Here is a 17,380-nt window from a genome sequence, read left to right on the forward strand (position 1 = left end):
TTCTGAATGATCTTTACCTTGGACGTCATTGACACACCTTTACTCTTAAAGATATAATTACTAGTTTATTGTGTAAAGCAAAACTTTTTTTTACATTTTATGTTTTTACAAAGTATGATTTCAGAAACAAGATTGAAAAGCAGAGATCTACCTCAACATTTTACTTGCTTTTTAAAGACTATAAAACACATGTCTGAATTCCTCCAAATATATGTACATACTTTTCTCAGTGCAAGCAACATGTAAAATAGGTCTCTGAGATGGAATGTACATTCTGCAGTCATTTTAACAAGAACAACAGTAGTAGTGCTGCTGTGGATGCTGCTGCTAGTATTTTCACTGCATTTCTGGTAGTTCCTTCCTTATAGCTTCTGTATGGGCTGCCCATATCCAGAGCACTTCCAAGCTACAAGCATTTTACTGTGTGTGTGTGTGTGTGTGTGTGTGTGTGTGTGTGTGTGTGTGTGTGTGTGTGTGTGTGTGTGTGTGTGTGTGTGTGTGTGAGAGAGAGAGAGAGAGAGAGAGAGAGAGAGAGAGAGAGAGGGAGAGAGAAAGAGAGAGAGAGAGAGATGGTGGATGCACGTAGAGAGAGACATAATTTTCAAGCTAGGCATTCCTCCGTTTTGTTAGAACCAGGGCTGCTCATTGCAAACAATTATTTTTCTAGATTTCATTTTAGTTTGCTTACATGCATCCAGACTATTATTAATTCCAGATAAATATCCTTGTATAGATACAAAGGACAGAATGAATTTGGTATCATCTGTATATTGCCTGTAACTAACTCCAAATCTCTGCATGATCTCATATCGCAGTTCATTGTAGGTATCCTGTAACAGAAGAAAGTACTGTATGGCTCCTGAGGGGCACCCAAAATGGGTTCTCAGATACAGTAACAATCTCATAACAATCCAGAAAGTTGGAAAGGGACTCTTTATTGTTATGGTTGATGATGCTGAGCAGCCAATTCCAGTAGAACCAACCTGGTTGTACTCCTTTTGTTGTTATATCTCTTCTGAGAGAGACCATCCAGCGGTATGACTTCAGTGTGAAGCCAGACTGGATCTAGATTCAGTTTGTGCCCTGCAATTTGCTTACTCCTGTGGCTGTCTTTGTGCCTCTCAGCTTTCTGAAACCAACCCCCCCTTTTTTTGCAAGCAAACTGCAGATATATAACCTAAAAGAAGCAGCAAATGCTTGTTTTATAGGGCATCAAACTTGGGGGGTGGGAACCACTTAAAATAAGGATTTCTTGCATGTTTTAAAGGGCCTTTTGTAGTTTGGTACTGAAATGAAATGTATGCTTTGTTGTCAAATATGGGCAGTGTGGGGGCCATCAGGTGTAACCTGTGATGAGTTCCAGTTAAACCTCAGTTCTGCTAAACCTGCACACCCTTGCTCTGGATGATACATCTGGAACTGTTTGGCTAGCGATGGCTGCAATTCACATGGTAAATTATGTAATTCACATGGGAGATGGGAATTAGCTTATAGAGTTTAGACCAACATTTAAACTCTTTCATTCTTCAGATCATATCATAGAGTGTTGTTATGTGGAATCAATTTGCCTCTAACTTATGGCAACTTTACGAATGGTAAAGGTAAAGTTTCCCCTTGACAATTTGTCCAGTCATGTCCGACTCTAGGCAGCAGTGCTCATCTCCGTTTCCAACCCATAGAGCTAGCGTTTGTCCGCAGACAATCCTCTGTGGTCATGTGGCCAGTGTGACTAGATATGGAGTGCCATTACCTTCCCACCATGGTGGTACCTATTTATCTACTTGCATTTTGTATGCTTTCGAACCACTAGGTTGGCGGGAGCTGGGACAAGTGACGGGGGCTCACTCCGTTGCGTGGATTCGCTCTTATGACTGCAGGTCTTCTGACCTTGCAGCACAGCGGCTTCACAGCCCTACTCAGTTCTTGTAAAGTGAAGCCTGCAACTTCTTTTAGGGTGTCAATCCATCTCATGTTTGGTTTTCCTCTTTTCCTGCTGCCTTCAACTTTTACTAGCATTTGTAGTGTGCAGGTGTACAGTGTAGGTGCATCTATGCCAAGATGGTGGAACAGTTTTGTATTTATGGACCATGACTTTCGTCATTTGGTGATAGGCCTCTTGATGTATAATTTGTTTAAAAAAATGTTCATCAGGTAAGTTTGCAGTAGTGGGAAGCATGATAGTTACTCTTTTTCCTTGTTTTTAATAAGATTATTTTTGCTACCATCACCTTTCCCTCCCCCCTCCCCCCCACTCCTATATGGCTCCAGAACAGCAGTATTATGTAACCCTGAAAGTGCAGGGGTTTCTAACGGCCATAGGAAAACCATGTCCACCTGGAAATAAGTGGGACTTCTGCACTTTCAAAGTGGAGGTCTAAACAGGAGCTTGGATATATGTTTGGCTGACTGTGCTTACAAATCTCCTGTGATCTGATCAGATAAGGCATGGCACCTGGTCACTGGTCCTCTGCAGATGCATTCATATTTATAGGCTCCTGAATACTGTATATAAAGAACAGTCTGATATCTTGGCGGGTGGGTGGGGGCGTATATTTGAATAACAGTTAGAAACCTCCCTGTTTTCAAGGTTATGAACTGGAGTTTTGCTTCAGAAACATTACATGTGAGAGGAGGGTTCTGAAACTTGCTACCCCTCAGCCTTTTAGCTCGCCAAACCTTTTTGTCTGAAAAATTCTGTATGTTATTCCTACACGTGTTTCAGAGTTCAAATAAGAAGCCATTCCTAGTTGTAAGCTCTGTTTATTGTTGCCTTAACAATAGAAGTTGAACTTCCTTCAGGGCTTTTTTTTTTTTTTTTGGACTAGAAACTAAATACCTATTATCTCATTTCAGTCTCTGAGCTTACATTTAGCAGTACGGTTGAGTTTAACAAATGGATATGGCAGACAATGATGCTTTCAAGGACTTTTCTTATCAGTTTTCATTTGATATAAATCATTTAACACACCCTGGTCATTGACTTCAGTTAAAAGAGAAACCTGTGGACTGCAATCAATAAAGTGTAAGAGCTGCATGTTTAGGCAGAAATGTAAGCTAATATTTTCTCTTACAAACAGTACAAATGGTGCAGATGCAACATGACAGAGCTGGAAAAAGTGGCATTTTCATCAGCATGAATAAGAATGACTCAGAAACCATTAGCTGTAAATAATGCAAAACTTGGCTTGCAGAGCAGAAAAAAACATAAAGGGTTAGATTTGGTTTTTAAATGACATTGAGGAGCCTCTTCTTTTTAATTCAGTTGAGTTTTTACTTGCATAAAGATTTCAAAATTCATCCTGTAATTATTGGCATAACTGATAGGTATATAATGATGATCATATTTAAAACAATAATATCCTCAGAAGAGTCATGTCTAAAAATAGAGAATATTCTCTTCAAAGGGCTGAAGGGAGCCCAACATTTTTCTAGAAATAATTTATAGTGCAATAACAACCTTTTCATTAAGAAAGCCTCTTATATTTCAATCACATTTCCATCCTTGCTTGACTTTGCAAATTACTGTATTCTGGATATGAAGAGGAGAAAAACTGCAGCAGCAATTTCTGAAATCAGCAGGTGAAAAATATAGTGCAAACAAAAACGAAGTATGGTATATCTGATTATGATGATATTAGTTATAATGTTATTAATGATATACAAAAATATGCCTATATTATGCACAAAGCACTGTAGCAATATGTAAAATAGGATTTGGCACCAAAACATATTTCAGAGTAGTAAAAATTGCATAGAAACAATTAACAAACAAAATTGCTTCCTTAGTTTGAAGAGATCATTTTCCAACTATATTTGTTTGCTTGCCATAAATAAAATATACTTCCAACATTCTGTTTTTATTTGATTTCTTTGTTATGCTTATTTCAGACAAATTTTATTTAAATTATAACTTTTAATTTTTGGCTTCTGCCATTTTAAGATTAGGAAAGTGCCGGAATATAGATACGTTTTTAAAACAAGTAACAAAATTACATGATCTGCAAGTAGGAAAAAATGTTGATTATTAAGTTGACATGAATAATCCTGTTGGCAATGTGGAATTTTTTTTCATGTCTTGTTCGTGTGACACATGAATTTCTCTTGCATTGACCATTATGTTGAATTAATGGGTATTTAGTGAGCCAACTCCTCCATAGATTCCACTGATTCAAAGAGACCTACAGCCTACTGTGCTAAAGTAAGTTACAGTTTAACCTCATTTGAATCAGTGGAATTTACAGAGTAGGTGACTCACTAAATCTCCATTGATTAATTGGGCCTGCTCTCATGCAATTTACTACACCAAGTACTGTAACAGGATTTTGGCCACTGTCTGCTGGAGCTTGACTGACAGGAGCTTTGCTCATGGAGCCCTGCTAACTCAGATTCTTTAGCTGAGAATGTCAGGGATTGAATCAGGCAGCTTCTGCATACAAAGCATGCTCTCCTACTCTGAAACAATGATTGTAACTCCTTTCAGAAAATGCAGTGTGGGATTCCTAATGAAGGTAGTGACTGGACACATTGCTGTGTGCCAGACATAATAGACACTTGATTTAGGGAAGGAAATATGTCTTGCTCTGTGGGAAATCTATTTCTCACATGTAGTTACATAGATGGCATGCATGGCATTGGATGTACTGTGCTCTTTTTCTTTCGGTAGGGACTTTTGTTCCTGGGTGTTATAGTTGACGAAACAGGGATGCAAACTGGGAAGTAAAATGTTTATGTAAAACTAACGTTTTCCCTGGGTCTCTTAATTATTTCAGAAGTACAGTTGTCGTTTTTAGTTGAAAAGCAGTACCAGCATCTTTGCTTAGTACTTACATGTGAAAGCACAGAGCAGATCCCTAGCATGGCATTTCACCTATTTGTGTGTGAGAGATTGTGTAGACTCTTTTGCGTCAGGAAAGGTAAACCAGCCAAAATCGAAAGGAGGATTTGCCAGTGTTAATTGAACAGTTAATAGATTTAAAGGGGTTACCGTTTAGTTGTTCTATGCAAAATCTGATTGGAGTTATCCAGGATTGCATTGTACCACTTGTTGATCCATAACAAACTGAAGTGATTGGAAAGTTCACGCCACTAAAATCTATTGGTCAGAATTATTTTGATTGTATGCACCAGTGTAAATGCAGTGGTATGAATCATGCTAGCAAGTTCTTGCTAGTTGACAAGTCACCACCTGTATTCCTCATCAGAAGCCAGTTGCATGACAAGGAATACAACTGGTGTCTTGTTAAGTAGTAGTAACTGGTTTTAGTGATTCATGCCATTGCCTAGGTTTCAGTAAGCAGTAGAAATCTAGTAATTGTCCATAGAGCATGAAAGGAACAGAAAGGGAAGAAGGAATATCCTGCTCTCAAGCTAAAGTCTCAAGCTTCAGGTCTCAAGTTAATGGGCTGCGCCATGAATAGAATAAACATGCCTGGCCAGAGAAGAATCAAGGTCAAGTGGCAAAGTATAGCTCTAGCTAACAGAGTCAGGTAAACCAGTTTTATGGGAGATTCAGAACCAAAGTCCAGGGGCAATTCAGAATCTAGCCAGTCCATTAGTAACACACGGGGAGAATTGAGGAAGCACAGCCAGTTCAAAAGAGCCAAGAAGGGTCAGGATATACAGCAGGCATGGCAGAGACACACAAAAAAGAGAGATTTTCTCTAGCATATTCCCAATCTTAGCCTGATACTTATGTAGCTGAGCAGATGGTAGCTGACCCAGAGCTCAACTGTAGTCTGGCCAGCTGGGAAAGAAACTTGATGGCAGAGTTTGGCCCACTGGTCTCCCTGGGAGGAGCAGCTTTCCATGAAGGAGACCCACTACTCTGACCCACTACTCTTCTGCAGAGAAATCTTTCCTGCCAAGCACTTTGCTTGTGAGCTTCTGTTTGGTCTCATGCCTTCAACCTGTGGCATTCTTGTGGGCTGGAAGGCTTTTTCATTGACTCTTTTGCAAATCTGTCTTCATCTATGGGAACTGTGCATCCAAGTTCTGCAAGTCTGAGAGTCTGCTTTATATTTGCTCATGCACGTACCTAGTGCAACAGTGACAGTGAACAATACTATACTGTATAATGGGCTCCTCCATAGCACATGACAGGAAATTTACTACTCCCATTCAGTCTCAAGGTTGCAGTGCTGTGTCTTGTGATTAAATCCCACTGAGATCACCTGGACTTATTTGTAAATAAACATGTAAAGGATCTGACTAGTAGGCTGATTTGAATTATATGGAATGATATGAGTTTTTTGGGGGGGAATAATCTATTTTCCCTTTTCTCTCTCTCTTTATGTTATGCCTGGCAAAACATAATTAGTCTGTCTTATTAATATTTTAGTGTGAGATGAGACTTGATGACTGATTTTGTCATATGCAAACTGTGAAGTGTGCAATGTTAGTGAATGGAAGGATAGCAATATTTTCCTGTGCATTATCTTTTTGGTGGGAGTGGGTAGGTTTGAGATGCTTATTTTAATACATTTCCTGGAACACCCTCTCACCATTTATAAATTACTTTTATATCATGCTATAAACAAGTTAAGGCAGAAAGCAGGCAGATTGGAATGGTTGTTAAAAAGCAGGGACTGAAAATATAGGATCTATACCAACACTGAAAGGGACTTGGAGATTAGAGTCCTGATTTTGTTTCGTTTTTGATTGGGGAAACGTGCTAGATATGGGATCTTGGAAAATGGTATTTGATGTAAATTAACAAAAATCCATGAAACATAGTTAACCACAGATATAGTCTGACAGTAAGAATATTGTGAAGAAGCAGAAGAAATCATAGGATGACTGTGTGCTACTCTGACGGTGAATCGGTATTATCTCAGCTATCAGATAATGCAGTTATCATTAATTTTCACATTTGCATTTCAATCTTGGGAAGGAAATGACTCTTGCTGGATGAAGATAAGAGCTCTGTACCACTATAATGAACCATCATTTTATCCGGATGCTTTGTATCCATATGAAAATGAGGCTGGGTGCTGGTGTGTGTGAAGGGAGGGGTTGTGTGTGTGGGAGTGGGTCATAGAAACAGTATAACAAAGTGGCAAAATTACTACAGACTTCAGAGTCCTTTATGAAACAAGAGGCAGTCTAAATACATCTTCTATAGTGAAGTGGATGTTGGATGAAAAGCAGAAGGCCAGACTCCCCTGTTGTAACAAAAACATGAGGGTCTGGGGGTGCAGGTGTGGGGTGTGGGCATGTGTGGGAGTTTACTGAATCATGAATCCGTCATTCCAGCTTCCTTCCCTCAAGTATGAACTATTCCTGGGACATTAAGGTAGTATTCAAGATATGTCTCCTAGCGCTTAATCGAAGTGGGGCCAGGCACATAATAAAGAGTCTGAAGTTGTAGAGCAGTTTTTGGTTCCATGGCATGGATGGATGGATCATTGGTTAAATCAAATGAACTTTGTTCACTTTTCAGTTTGCTTTAAGAAAATGTGTTGTTGTTGTTGAGTTAATTCAAGACATGGCTTTGGTTTGAAAGAACTATTATGGACCCATTGAGGGCCTTGCACCATATCAGTGTGCTCAGTCAGATTTAGGTGCATGCAGCTGGGCTAATGGAGGCATATAGCCTCAACATTCTCAGGGGGAAATGCAAATTCCATTAGTCAAAAGAAAGGCAGAGCCTAGATGGACGATACAAGAAACACTCTAAATTGTTGAAAAGCAAAGTGAAAGGTAACATAAAGAGGCTCAAAATCTAGAATGCAACTTTTTAATAATTACAACATAGAGAAAAAAGATAACTGTTACAGTACAACAATTTGTGCAGAGAAATTGAAGAGAACAACAACAGGGGGAAAACAAGAGATCTCTTCCAGATGATCCAGGAAATCAAAGAGAAATTTAAATCTAAAGTAAGAATGCAGAAAGATCAACAGTTGAACATGCTATCTGATGAGGATAAAATAAAAATAAGATTGAAACACTATACTGAAGAACTCAACAGAGAAGATGCAAAGATGAGAAATTGAAAAAGAATCCTATGATGGACCTGCAGTTTTAGAAAGTGAGGAGAAAGTTACTCACAAAGTGCTTGGAATAAATAGAAGTAGATGATATACTGGTAGAACCATTTGACATGAGAGAGGGAGAATCTGTGAGTAGGAGTAGATGGATTACCAATAGAACGGCTTCAAGCTACATAGGTAGAATCTTTCAAAATTCTACCAAAATATGCCAACAAATATGGAAAACTGCCCACAGACTGGGGATACAGAATATAAATTCCATTTCCAAAGAAAGGAGATGCAGATGGGTGTAGTAAGTAGAGGACAAAGTGAAGTTCAAGGTGATACTGAAGATGCTAAAAGACTTCTACCATATACAGTGGTGCCTCCACTTATGGCCATAATCCAGTCCAGAAGATGGACGTAAGTCGAAATGGTCATAAGTCGAAGCACCATTTCCCATAGGAATGCACTGAAACTCCATTAATCCATTCAGGCCAAAGGAAAAAAAATCACTCTCACACACACACCCCTCTTCTGGCCAAAGGGGGGGGGAGAAAAGCAATCAAGCACGCAAGACCCATTGCAAATGCACAGAAAACAAATGGAGCAGATTGGAAATTCACAGAGAACAGAGGGACAAGGTCAGAAATGCACAAAAAACAAAGGAAAAAGCAAGGGAAGCATGTAGGGCCCATCAGAAATGGGGGGAAAACCCAAAAAGCAAGCAACCCCCCAAAAACCCTTCAAAATGGGTGGAAACCCAAAAAACAAACCCCCAAGACCCATCACAGCACAGAAACATAACCCCCTAGCCTAAAACCACACTGCAAAAACACACAGAACAGTTTTTAAAAAGCCAAAAACTGCACTTTACCTTACCTAACAGGCAGTCCCAAACTTTCCTGCAAACACACACATGCTCACTGAGAAGCAGAAGCCAGGCAATCCCTCCTCTATCACACTCACTCTAACTGTAGGGGCGAAAGAGATACAAAGAAGCAGCTTGTTTCACCACCTACAGTTAGCAATTTGAATTTCCCGCCTTTTCCCCCTGCCTTTTTCTGTTCATAAGTGGAAGCTCTGGTCGCAAGTAGAAGCAAAACTTTGTGGCCGGAGCTCGTCGTAAGTCGAATTGGTCGTAAGTAGGGAGGTTCGTCAGTGGAGGCACCACTGTATGGATGAGAAATATCCAGTGTTCACGATGGATTCTGAAAAGGAAGAGGCACTAGAAATCATATCACAAATATATGCTGGCTTCTGGAGAACATAAAAGAATTTCCAAAGACCTGAGTATGTTTTATAGACCTGAGCAAAAGCACTGTATGGGTCATGAAAAGCTATGGACTGTTCTAAAAGAAATCAGTGTGCCTCAGCATTTGATTGTCCTGGTGTATAACCTGTATTTTGGACAAAAAGTCTGTTAGGATAGGGAGAACCAGAATGGTTTTCCATAGGCAAAGGCATCAGACAAGGGTATATTCCATCTCAGTCTGATCAGTCTGTGTGCAGAACATGTCATGCAGAAAGCTGGACTAGATTCAGATAAATGCAGAGTGAAAATTGGAGAAAGAAACATGAATAATTTAAGACATGGAAATGACACATATTACTGGCAAGCAGCAGCAATGTTTTGAAACAATTCCTGGTGAAGGAATAAGAAGAAGGTGTCAAAGGAAATTGAACTTTAACAAGAAAAAAATAATGACTATACAAGCACTATATAAACATAATGTTGACAATGAAGAAATTTAAAGTGTTAAACATTAACCCAAATGGACATCAGAAGAAAACTGGGACATGGGAGGGCAGCTATGAAGAAACTAGAGAAGGTCATCAGGTGTAAGGATATGCAAGACCACTGTTATCAGTACAATTGTATTTTCAATTACTGTGTACAAATGTGAGAGCTGAACAGTGAAAAAAGTCAACAGGAAAAAGATTGATTTGTTTGAAATACTGCTGGATAAGTTTTGTTAGTACTCTGGACTGCCAGACAGGCAAGCCTCTGTTTTGTTTCTAGAGGCAACCAAAAAAAAAAGTTTCAAGAGTGCATCACAAAAAGATAGACTTGCTGGAAAAGGCAGTAATGCTAGGAAAAGAGGAATATCAACAATGAGATGGATTGACCAAGAAAGGAATTCGTGGCCTTGAGTTTGTAAAAGCTGTGCAGGGCTGTTAACGATAGGACATTTTTTAGATCACTCATTCATTGAATCTCAACAGCTGAAATCCAGCAGTAAATAAGAAATAAAGTCAGCTGAATGAGTGGGGATTTGGTGAGGCAACACCTATGTAAAATCTATTGGTTCAGTTGGTTTACTCTAGCTGTGACTACTGGATATTAGTCCAGGAGTTAGAGGCATATGCTGTAGCAACAGCAACCTAGAAGATCATTTGAAAAATGTCTTCCTTCCAATGCAGCAGAAGGTCAGGGCATCTTCCTTATTCCCCACCCCATCATATTCCCTGAGATTGTTTTCTTTTGCTATAAATATTGTACAGTGTGTTGAGTGTTATATGAACAGAAAGATCACACCAGTTTTCTCTGGGTAATTGTTTTGCCCATCAACTTCATAAATTTAATTGCAGTAATATAAAGTAAATATACAATGGTAAGGTACAGGTATTAAGGAGAAACAAAATAATCTTCATACATAGTGCCTAATATAGTGAAGACATTTAGAAGTTCAGCTTCCTGTAGACAGTGTAGTGGGGGACTTAAGAGTTTGAAATTCTACTGGGAATCGACAGACATCTGCATTACAATACACTGTTTCGTGTAGTTTCATGCACCAAGGGACCCGCAGAATCTGGCAGGAAGCTTTGCACTTTTCAGCTGTCTCCACTGTATTTTGGTCATAAAGGCAATCACATACTCTGGTAATTGCATAGGACTAGGAAACAATGTCAGCTTCTGGAAGCAGATGGGTTGAGAATCAAAGGGGGCATGTAATTGGTCCACAACCATTTTGCTCTTTGTTGTGTTTTTCTCATTAATTCTGCCAAGATTATTCCTGCATAGCAACAATTTTTCTTGAACTGCTGAAGGACGGGTTGTTAATATACTGAACAAGTATGCCCAACATGGAATCATTTAGAAGGAATACTACAGTCCAACAAGTGCATGCAAACAGGAGAATGTCAATTTGGTTTTGAAACTACGTAATGTTTCAGCTGATTTGAATTGAACATTCTATGTTGATCCAGAAAGATTTCCCTCGGTATAAAAATATTGCTGCAGTGACTGAAATTGATTCAAATTCTTAACAAAGCAGAGGGAAAAAAGACGTATGATTTTATTTTAAGGTTTTCCTGTTTCTTTCATGGTAGCTAGTATGGGATGTGATAGATACAGTGAGGAATGTGGAATAGAGAGGCCTGAACTGAATCTTCTATTAGTCATGCAATTTGCTGGATTTGTCATTTTTTTTCTTAGACTAGTCTTCCCCACAGAGTCATTGTGTACTGCTGGATTTATCCATGATCCTTGACATTCAGGTTTCAGCAGTGTCTAGTGTGCATTTCTATAGTTAAAGCTAGGGCGTCAGCTGCACACATTCCTGGAAATGTCTGATTTTGCTTTGATTAAGCATGCCTTAGTTACATCCTGGTTAGATTACTGTAACACACTCTACATGAGATTGCCTTTGAAGAGAGTTTGGAAACTTTGGATAAAGTTCTGTCAATCCCGCTGCCTTCATGGGTATATCTGGTGGGAACCTGATGGAGGGCCTTCTCTGTGGCTGCTCCCTGGTTGGCTCTTTCTCTCTTGACCGTCAGACAGGCTTTCTTTCTTTCTTTTTTCTTTTCAGACGGGATTTCAGCAAGTTTTCAGTGAAGAGTTTTGATTTTGGGTGTTGCATATTGTTATTATCTTGTGCATGCTTAATGTGCTCTTACGATGTTTCCAGCTGTTCTAGTTTGTTGTTTTAATGTTTAATTGATTTTTAAAGCAATAAATTATTGTGGTTTCTGTTGACTTTTTAAAAAATAATAATTTGTGAGCTGCTTGGAGAAAGAGCAGAATTATTATTTTTTGGACATAATAATCACTATCATTATAATTATCTAAAGTAGGACTCACAAGCCTTATACAAATTTGAGCACAGACATGTTTCTGAAGTACATTTTTGTACTATAGAGTACAACACATATAGTACCTCAATTTCCTCTATTTTTACTGACATTTGAACACGTTCTATAGGTGGATTCTGATAACCAGGTTAAACTGGATCATACATTTATCACTTTTTTTCCCCAGAGGCACTCCCCTAAGAGATGAAAAGCATTGGTTTGTCATCCCATGTATTTTGCATGTAGTGTGCTTTATTTTGAGGGCAATTTCCATTGGACAAACATATATATGCCACAACAACTAGAAAACAAACAGGAAGCACAGTCATATATATATATATGAGGAAATCCTCTTCTAACAGAGAAGTGTGGTTTCTCTGAATATCTACAGATTACACATTTTAGGTTGTTCCATCCATTTCAGGACAGAATTTCTACTGCAGTGGTTCTTAACTTTGGGTAATCCAGGTATTCTTGGACTACAATTCCCAGAAGACTTCGCCGCCAGGTATGCTGGCCACAGTTTCTGGAAGTTGCAGTCCAAGAACACTTGGGTTACCCAAGGTTGAGAACCACTGCTACTGCTTTGGTGGGAAGTTATATTTAGAAAGTAGACTACCCATTTTCCTCTTGGGATCTTTATGCAATTTTGTGTCATAATCCATGGCCTGCTTTTTGGACCAGTCACAATTATTTTGGTTAAGGATTTTGATGTTGGGATTTTAGATGCTTATATTGTTTAAAACAGCCGTTCCTAACAGAAGCTATAACACCCTTTTGGGATGCTTGGGAGATTTTAAGGGGGCCACAGACTGGAAAAAATCTTCACACACCCCTGATAAGTTCATTATGCAACCTATATTTCTTTTATATTGTATCTATGGCCATCACCAAAAATAGGTTGAGAATGCCTGGTTTAAAGAGCTAAAATATAATCTTACTGAAAATAGAACTGTTGTTAATTATGTCGGTATAGGGGCTTTTTGACAAAATTGGTTAACACTTCTGTGAGAGGTATTCAAATATAAGTGAGTCAAATACACACTCATTTTCCAACCTGTTATTCCCATTTCATCTGGCTCCGTGACAACTTCTTGGGGACAGTGTTTTCTTGCAACAGATGATTAGCGATGGCAGAGTTGATAGAGCCAATGATCTGTTTAATGGCATGCTAAAAGATCAGATCCAATATAGTGATTGTGTTCAGGCTGAAGTGTAAATGTAAACCATGTATAATATGTTTCTTGTTAGAAAGAGATAGTGTTTTGTGTGGCTAATTATACTTGGCATTTAAAAGGGCAGTGTTTGTTCTGCTTTCCACTTCAAATACAAGATGAAATAAAGAATTACCTGACAAAATGTTGCTACAATTAAACTACTGTATGTTGCTTTCTACTATTAAACCTAGTACTAATGGAAAGGCTATGTGGTGTCTTCGGCAGAGCCTATGTATGTGATATGGTTTATGTAAAAGAAGAGTTGATATGTGTTGTAAAGAGAAATGCTGACCTAGTTAATAAGGCTAAAATCGTTCATTGTCAGAAGTCGTAGTTTGCAATTATATGGCAAAATTAATTTATCATACAAATAATCCTATTGTTTTTTCTTTTTGGAAAACTGGGATGATTTTTTATTTTTTTTAGCAATGAAGGTAGTTGAAGGCTGATATTCTGATGATCCTGTGTTAAGGCTGAATGAAACAATCAGAGTCCATTGTCAAGGTTTGGGCTATTAGACACAAACACATTGTCCAATGCATGAATTTATTTTCTAAATATATACAGGTAAAATAAAGTATGTAGCTACAAATGCATGAATGGAAAGAAATGCAGATATATTGGAGAAAAGTAATGAAGATAATACGAGCAAATCATTTGTAGCAAAATGGATATAATACAGCAAATATGCTGCAGTATATGAAACTCAAAATGCTTTTTCTACCCTTAGGCTATTTAGGCTTCCTTGATATTCAAATCTAAATGTGTATTAAATGAAATTTAAGGAGGTCCAACTTGCTGGACCTCAGGCAGAGGTGGAAAAGCAGTTCCTTACGGATATAATTTTATATACTGTACATATTTTCAGAGGTGTTACAGCCATGAAATATAGCCCTTTGATGACATCATAACTGTGAAATATGACTTTATTTTGTTGAATGATGGTCAGAATTTTGCCTTGTAACTACTGCATTTACTGAAGCATACAATATTGAATCAATAAGATAAGTGCAATATCCTGATTGAACCATGTTCAACCATTATTACTGTGATTATAAGATCTCAATGAATAAGGATGTACATCTTCATCATCTTACTATTACTGTTATGGCTACTACTAAGCTATAAGTAAAGTGGGAGAAATAGAAATAGCATAACCTAAAAATATAAATCATTAAATGTTCTGCCAGTCATGGTAAAACCTCTTATAGCCCTGTTTGCCTGTTAAAATATAGCATAAGTAGGTATGGCTGATAGCTGTGTTTTTCTTTTGTTTTCATTCAGATTCCTCTTGGTTTTATTCAATGTAAAAATAAAAAAGCAGTGCGTGCTCAGTATGCCTCCTTTGAACTTTTGTTGATCTTTTCAACATGTGCTTTTAAAGAAAGCAGACCAACTTCCTATTTATTATGTGAATAATAAGCTCCTGTTACTGATTATGTTGCTCTTCCCATCAGCTCATTTAGGATTTTTTTTATCTATCATGGTATCCCTGTTTATGTACATTTTTCTTTTCTTTTGGCTGCAACTTTTTATATTATGGAGTCACAGGACCCTCATTCAGTTATTAGTAATTTGTGTGTGTGTGTTTCTCATATTGCATTTTGAATTTTAATGTGTGCTAAAAATTGTGAAATTGTTGTCAGATGCTAAGAATAGTATGTCTGCTTGTTTGTCTGTATTTTCTGAGAAATGCATTGTGACCTGCCATATGATATTGCAGGGTGTGTTATTGAAAATGTGTGCACAGAAGATATAAGAGTTTGAATGAGGCACGCTAACATATGGAATTACATTTAATAAGAACACAAATGCTAAAATGAATTTTATTGTGTTAGACAGACAACAGTTTCAAACAAACCGCAGAACATACTGCAGAATATGTTCATATTATATAGCTATTGCATTAAAAGTAGCAAATGCACAAGACCTTTTTGCAGTTTTCAATTTGAAAGAAAATGATTTCATTAAAAAAAGGGAGCCATCAGTCTGGGTGTTGGAGAATGCTGGAGCCTGATGAAACCAGCTGAAGAGACAAACTGAGTGTACAGATGCAGATTAGGCTTCTGAAGATGAGGGTGTAAAAGGGATTTAATGGTAGGATGGATTATAGAAATCCTTGTAACAATGTTAAATAATTATAGTTCCAGCCGAGATCAAAGCAGTGCTGATTGAACCCCCTCAAGCTGTTAACACAGAGTATCTTGAAGAGAAGGGGGGGGGGAGCCCTCAGAGATTGGTCAGCCTGTACTGACAGTGTCCTCTGATCTATAGAAGTTCCAGCTGCATTGAAGGTACAAGTTGTAGGGAGGGGAAGACAGAATGAACTTGTCGGTGTGACTAGTATTTATTATATGCAGCTTTCTTGGAGAATATTGAAATTAGCTGGGGTGGCTACATGCATATTTGATTGTGACTGGCATGCGAGTTTCTTTATAAGCTAGGACAGGAGATGATGGGTGCATTAAATTGCCGAGCAGAACCTTGGTGTTTCAATTGTCACTACATAGATGGATTCCTTTCCTCCTCGTGAACTGAGCTCATAATATTTTATTAATAGTAACTATGCAGAATAATCAGAGTGTTTAGTAAAAAGAAATAAGTCTAAATATTTACTTCAGAAGTCCTGACTGGTGCACAAAATTAGTTTGTTTATAATCTTTTTTGCCCGCTCTAAAGTGCTGAACAATAAAACTGCAATATGAAAATAGAACAAAATATTCATTAAAAGCTAGCTAAAAACAGAGTTAATATCCAAAGTTCTAATAATATAGTCTTGGCTGCTTATGAGAAGCTCAGAACAGGTAGAATGAACTTGACTTCTCTTACTTAGGTATTTCTAGGTAATGTGTTTGTGTATGTGTGTGTGTGTGTGTGAGTAAGAGAGAGAGAGCTGTCTCATGAGTTCATCATCCTAACCCTTCATGGTGGAGGGACATGTTGCAAGACTTCTACTATAAGATCTCATATTATAGTCAGAGAAGAGCTGGTCGTTTGCATATCTTGGCCCCAAGCTATGTGAGACTATATAGGTCAAAACCAGGAACTTGAAATGAGCTTGAAAGCAAACTGGAATTCAGTACAATTGGTTTAAGTCTGGCGATGTATGGTTTTAAAAATTGCTCCATTTTTCTCTGTTATGCTCTTTAATAGCCATATTTGGGCATTCTGTGCCATGGTTAGAATGGAATATAGGAGAAAGGGGGGGAAATGCTAGCTCTGCCACCTCTGTCACTATTTGCACTTTACAAGTTGGAAGACAAACATCTGCAGTGGGGAGCTTGGCCAAGTAGAGCGTCCTCAGTTCCTGAATTGCAGTGCAAACCATACAAGTAGGGCAGGTTCTCTGCTGCATATACTGTACTTGAGGAGGCTCACAGGCCAGGTTTAACATCCCCACTTTTTTGCTTGTGATTCTGAATATATAGGAGATTAGAAAAGTTGGGATAGGACTAATGCTAAATGCACATTCTCGTTTCCAGCCATGCTTTCCTGAAGAATTCTGAACAGTGGTTTCAGGGATCCCATTTTGGATTTTTTTCCAACTCAGATTGATGAAGAAATTTCATTCATGTTATGGATGGGGCAGTTTCACACATCTCTAAATAACAGAGGAGCATGTATGTGAAAGTGCTTTGGATGCTTTAAAGATTAAAGTAAATATTAAGTCTAACATGGTGGAAATGGTGGTACTTTCTATTAATTTACTTCTTAATAGTGTAAGAAAATGGAACCATGGTAGTGTCGAAATTAAAACCACTATTAGAGCTACTGCAGTTCTCTTTCATGTTAATATAAGGATGAGCAAAGTGCAGACGTTCAGATATCATACTGCATCTCCCATCATCCTTAGCTAACATAACCAGAGGTGAGAAATTTAGGGAGATATATTTGTGCACACCTGTTGTAATTATACTAATTATGTTTTCCTCCATATTGTTTGCTCCGAGCATCCTTAGTTTTTAACCTTTGTGCTTCTTCACTCACTGTTTCTAAGGCAAGTGCTCCTCCCTGGGGCAAGACAACACAAAGGTGGACTCTAAGTATGTATTATCAGATGATACCCCTTTTTAATACTATTGATCATACTATCCTGGGCATCGCTACAAGTCCAAC

General features: G+C 38.2%; 1 protein-coding gene across 3 annotated transcripts in view; it reads left to right on the plus strand.

The window, feature by feature from the left end:
- Positions 1-17,380, plus strand: part of ZFPM2 (zinc finger protein, FOG family member 2) — a 422,787-nt gene that overhangs the window by 107,253 nt on the left and 298,154 nt on the right. The window lies entirely within an intron of this gene.

The sequence above is a fragment of the Pogona vitticeps genome, chromosome 4 (genome assembly GCF_051106095.1).
Source record: "Pogona vitticeps strain Pit_001003342236 chromosome 4, PviZW2.1, whole genome shotgun sequence".
Classification (NCBI taxonomy): domain Eukaryota; kingdom Metazoa; phylum Chordata; class Lepidosauria; order Squamata; family Agamidae; genus Pogona; species Pogona vitticeps.